At 32.6% G+C, this 5773-nt stretch overlaps 1 protein-coding gene across 3 annotated transcripts in view; it reads right to left on the bottom strand.

Moving 5' to 3' along the window:
• The window catches only part of LOC102681253, a 14116-nt gene extending 8878 nt beyond the window's left edge, over positions 1–5238 (bottom strand). The window contains exon 1 of one of the 3 annotated variants that reach the window (XM_006621182.2): positions 4686–5238. The gene's annotated coding sequence lies outside the window, so the exon portion shown is untranslated. Of the gene's footprint in view, positions 1–3206; positions 3274–4685 lie in introns of those variants that run through there. The other 2 variants (XM_006621181.2, XM_031513155.1) reach the window with 2 other exon arrangements.
• Between the last annotated feature and the right edge of the window lie 535 nt (positions 5239–5773).

The raw sequence follows: 5773 nt of genomic DNA, 5'->3' as shown, positions 1-5773 counted from the left end.
CCCGCGTCTCAGGGGTGTATGTGTGTGTATATATATATATATATATATATATATATTGGTACTGCCGTTTGAATTTTATCGTTTCCAATATTCATTGGAATTTTTTTAAAAAAATAAGTGTATATGAGATGTTAAAGATGATGTTTTTAAATTCGTGACTTCACTTTTGTGATAAATTGTAACGTATGAAAGTTAGATTTTTTGCTTTCGAGAATGGAATATCTTTTAATGGAATTTTAAATTTTTTGGAAATAGCAAAAATTATTATTTATTTGTTTGAGAGGTTGAAAATTCATATTTTCTTGATTTAGATGATATGTACGTATCTAGTATTCATAAAATAATAGTATTTGAATCTTTGAAACAATATTAACGATCGATAGATGGAATTTACGTACGATTTATAAAGAAAATGAATTCTGTATTAAGATTGTATGTAGTAAATTACAATAATGAGTGTAAAAAACAATGTGGAACAAAGCAGGAATATCTCAAAGCATGAGTACGTCAATTCATAATTTACATTTGTGAATGGTTTATTGAAATGGAAACAAGATACATCGAACGTCTCGTAGATAGAAGGGGAATAAAATTTTGTTTTATCATAAATATCCATTTCACACAATCAGAAATATTTATTCATATAATAATATTATCGTATCGCGAATGACGAGGCATGAAAAATTAAAAATATTTTTTAATATTGTTCATTTTATTTTTATACGTGTAAATATAAATATAAATATTTTCATATTTTGAAAAATCAATAATTTATTCACATTTGACTGATATATCTTATCGAATAAAAAAGTTTAAATTTTGCGGATGTTTAACGCAAATAGATAATATACAGATACAGAATAAAAAAGTAAGAAACGTGTATCGTAAGTCTTATAAATTTTATCATTTTATTAAAAATTGTGCGATACAAAAATACAAAAAATGGCATAATCCAATTTTTTGTTTTTTATTCGGATCGTATTCCTGTGAAAAAAATTTTTATCTCTTCCTACATTCGAATAAAATATTGTAGGTCAAACACGAAACAAGTTCCATTGTGCATAAAGTGAACTCTTTCAATGTATAAAAAGATTCATTACAATTAAAGTGATTTAACCTCGACACGTTCTGCACTTTTAAATTCTTTTGACGATTGCTATTTTCTCTCTATTGATCAATCTTCGAAAGCAAAAATGCTCGAATGAACAAAACTTTTTAATTTTTTCATCCAAATCATAGTTTATATCAGAAAAAAAGAAGAAGAGAATAAGCGTTAAAAAAATTTTTACGATAAAGGAAAAAAATTAAATTTCTTATTAATTTTGAATTTCTCCTAATTTAATTGCACTGTCAAAGAGTCAAATATTAAATGTCTCTCGTTCATATTTAGCCAAGTAAACTACAAAAGGAAGTCACGTATCCGCAACAAAGAGAAAACTTTAAATAAAGTAAATAACGAATTCCATTGGTTGTCAAGAATTGGTTGCTGTAACGATCGAACCCAGCCATTTTCATTTGCATAACCACGACCTTCGACCGTATTACACTGTTCTTCTTTGTCCAATTCGACCACGATTGCGACTAACAGTACTGCCCCTTTGAATAATGCATTTCGAGAGAAAAAAAAAGAAAAAAAAAAAAAAGAAAAGAAAAATTTAATATATTCCAGTAATTTTTTCTCGATATTTTCATACGAATATTTGATCGTCGAAGGAAGAATCTTCCATTCCATTCTTCCATTTACGAGATTATTTGCGATGGCCGAACGAATCCTCTGGTATCACCGGAGTGAAAAGGATGATATTCGGCTTTTAAGTTCATCCCCCTCCCTCTCCACCCCGAAGGGATGTTTTAATATACGGAGAGCAGGATTGCTTTTGTGATTAAACTTCATCCTGCGAAGGTGCTTTCTTGCTAACGATACGGGAAATGTTCACGTGAGATAAGAAATTTAAAGGAAGATAATGCAAACTTTGCTTTGGAACAGCCAGCAATGATGTTAGATTGTTCGAGCAATATGATATGATACAGAATGTTAGAGAAACGGTGATATAAATTGGAAAAAAAATATACGCGTGGAGAGATAAATGGAAAACTTTTTTATATTTTAAACTTTATTTTTGGATAAATCGATGTTGGAGATTCGTCGAGTATTTATATATTTTTTTCAATTTGATAGATATTCGTTCTAATATTTTGTATTGTTATTTTGTATCGTTACATTTATTATACGAGATAGTAGAAGTATTTTTTTGCTGTAGAGGATTTTTTTTCTAATATAAGGATTTTTAGAAATTATTTTTGTTATGGTCTGCGTAATATATGCTTTTGTGCACGCTTTCCATAGTTCGATAATTTTTTTTTTATATTAATTTTAATAAAATTAGATTAATGTTAGATTTTTCGTTTAATAGTTTTTCATATATTAGTTTAGATATTGTTGTAATTTTTCTATTATTACAATTATGCGTATTATTTGTTATTGTGAACGTATTTTTGTGATATTTCATTGAATAATTTTTTGTTTATTATTTATTTATGCGTATTATTTATTTCTATGCACGCTTTTCAGTGTTTCAATTCTGTTTTCTTTGTTAGAATATAATTTATGAGGTTCTGCTAATTTAATTATACTCTGCGTATTATTTATTTCTGTGAACGCTTCTCAGAGTATTTTATATAGTTTTTAAATATTTTCTAATTCATAATTGTATTATTAATAATTTATAATTTCGTCTTTCCATTCAGATAATAGATCCATGGATAAAAATTTATTATTAAGTTCAGCTATTTTAAAAAATTATTTTTTTTAAAATCCTCTCTATCAGTTTTCTAATATTCTGTATATATATATTGTGCTTCTGAAAATTTTTCAATTATTTTTTCACAATTCTCTCTGAATTTAAAAGTGTATCTTAATTTTAAATCTTCCACTCCGCTTATAAAGTTTTTATGAATCGTAAATCAGTTATGATCGTGTATCTCCCCGACTAAAATCCCCACTAAAAAATTTAATCATAACACGTTTCACAATGTATACGAAATCAAGCAAGATTAAAAATAATTCTCAGAGAGAATCACATTTGAATCCACGTAAATATAAAATTAAATCGCATAGATAAAACATAGCCAACATTCCACGTTTACAGCAAGAAATCATGATCAATCGAAATAAGCAAAAATAAATTTTCTCTTTCTCTACTCACCTTCCCGCCACTTCCTTATCGTACCATCTCTTCTCCTCGACGACCAGTATTCGCGCGCGTCTCTTCCAACATTTCCTCCTTTCGAATGTCCATTGAAATATACCGTTAAAACCGTATAATCAGTCTCATAAATTTTCAAAGATATAACAGATCGAGAATCAATTACACAATGATGATAATCAAACAAAATTTAAAAAGCACATCGTTATTCACAACGACAATGGAATCGTTTCCTCGCGCATCAATATGGAGGGTTTTATTTTCATTCCAACACGTGGCACGCGAGAAACACTGGCGGCGAGGCGAACGCGAGAAATAATCGTGCCTCTTGAATCACGTTTGTCATTTCAACGACTTCTCTTCCTAGGCTATTCCTCCCTAATTCCCCAATTAACCGATTGTCGAGCGAATTGCCAATTAATCCGCGCGAATTTCGTTCGCACCCGCGATCCTCATTGTCGTCGACGATTGTGGTTTCCCCTTTTGTTCCCGAAACGGTTTTCCCGACGTTTCAAAATTCGGACAGAGTATCGATTCAACTGCACGCACAGAGTGTTAGACACTCGGGATAATTTTGTAACTGGGGCGGCCGGATGAAGTTTCTAAAAAAAAAAAAACTCTTTGATATTTATCTCGTTTCGGCTCTTCGTTCACGAAGTCCCTCTTTGACAAGTCCTTTCTGTTTGATATTTTTTTTCTTTTAATGGATTCATTCGTACCTCTCCTGCTTTGCACGAGATGGTTGTAAACGGTTGCGGCTCGCTTCTTTTCAGGAGAGAACCGTAGATGAGTCTTTTTTTTTTTTTTAAAGTGGTTTAATTGTTGTGTTTTGCGACGAGAGTTAAGTTTCAGTTGAGAGATGTGTTAATTCGTTCGATCGTTTTCGACAGATTAAATTGTTTTTGGTATTTTTAATGTTCTTTTTTTTTTTTTAAGAATTATTTGCTACAAATTTTGGTAAAAATTTGATGGACTTTTTTTTTTTATTTGCGAGTTTTGCGTCCTTTCAATGCTTCGGGAAGGCAGTTGAAAGCATTCGGCACGCCGATTTTATCCGACAATTTGCAATCAGATTTATCGTAGATTAAATTGAACGGGGTTTCATCATATTATAGTGTATAATCAGGGAAGTCAGAGTCATTTACCACTAGCAATCGATTGCTCCAATTTTCCATTCCGAATTTCCAGATGCTATTTATTTGTATCTGTTCTGTGCATTTGTTTCTCGTGTTGTTTTTAATATCAGGTATTTATTTATCTCACGATCTCTTTTTCGTATGTGCAAATATTTCTTATATTTATTTTTCTCTCGTATTTTTTAAATATTATATTTTATAATAAGTAATTAAATCCTTAAGTTATTTAAAAAGAAGGAGATAGAAAAGAATTTTTTTTTTAAAAAACGATATTACGAATAATAATAATCGTTAATAATTTAATTTAATTTACATTTATCTCGAAAAAAGTATCGAGAAATACCTTTCGCTCTATTCCTCCCTCGGCGTTCACCGATTCTCTCCTCCAAATTTTAAAATTTCCTTTAAAGCACAAAGACGTGGAAAGTGGAAAACTTCATTTCTTCATCGACTTTTTCGACAATCTTCTTTCACATCTCTTCCTTCGCATCCTCGTTGCTCCTTTCCTTCAACGATCTTCGACGTTCGACTGATCGACAAACGGGCCCGTTTCACTCTCCAAACATCCATCCCCATTCAGAGAACAATCAAATCCAATATATTCGAATTAATTAATCCAATTTACAAAATTTCGTCCGACTTTCCTTTCTTCCTCACGCACGATCCTGCGACTCATTAGCCGGGACCTGCCGAATCCGCACTGGATCATCATCCATGACTCTTCCCACCACGATAATTCCCTCCCTTCGTGTCCCACCTTACGGGACACGCGTTGCCCACGGCTTTCCAACTTCGACGTGCATAAACCACGAGGCGAAGCCGCGATCTCTGCCGAAAAACCGGCCGAGCACCGACTATCTATCAGTCTATCGAGGGTTAATCCCTTCTGGCGGGATTTTCGGGTGTCTCTTCTTATTATCCCAGAGGTATCACAGTCTTTTGCAAAATAAAAAAAGAAAAGAATAAATAACAAGAATAAATAAACCACTCTCTCTCTCTATATATATATAAATAAATAAAAGCAAATAAAAAGGAAAAAAGAAAATAATCAACAACAATGGAAACTTCAATGTCCGTTCACTGAACTACGATCAGAAGCTTGATCGAGGAAAGGCTTTGATCGCCGACAATATTATATCACCCGTCCCGATTCTCATTTAACGTTACGTTTTTTAACGATTGATCCTTCCATCGTCGAGAACGAGTTGAAACGGGGGAATGTTGGTGGAAAACGTTACTAAATCACCGTTCAGGATCAGGACTCGGGGGACGACGATCAACGATGCCGCTTGAGGGAGTGTCTCCGTACTCCTCCAGCATCACCTGTTGGTATCGTATCCCGGTCACGGCCTATACAGGGTGGCACGGGCAAAATCTGCTCGGGCTGCTAGACAACGGGGAAACACGCTTGCGCGAACGCAGATCGATGTG

Source organism: Apis dorsata, unplaced genomic scaffold, assembly GCF_000469605.1.
Source record: "Apis dorsata unplaced genomic scaffold, Apis dorsata 1.3 scaffold_604, whole genome shotgun sequence".
In the NCBI taxonomy this organism is placed as follows: Eukaryota; Metazoa; Arthropoda; class Insecta; order Hymenoptera; family Apidae; genus Apis; species Apis dorsata.
Note: the sequence above shows the minus strand (reverse complement) of the source record. Positions and strands in the feature narration are given on the sequence as shown.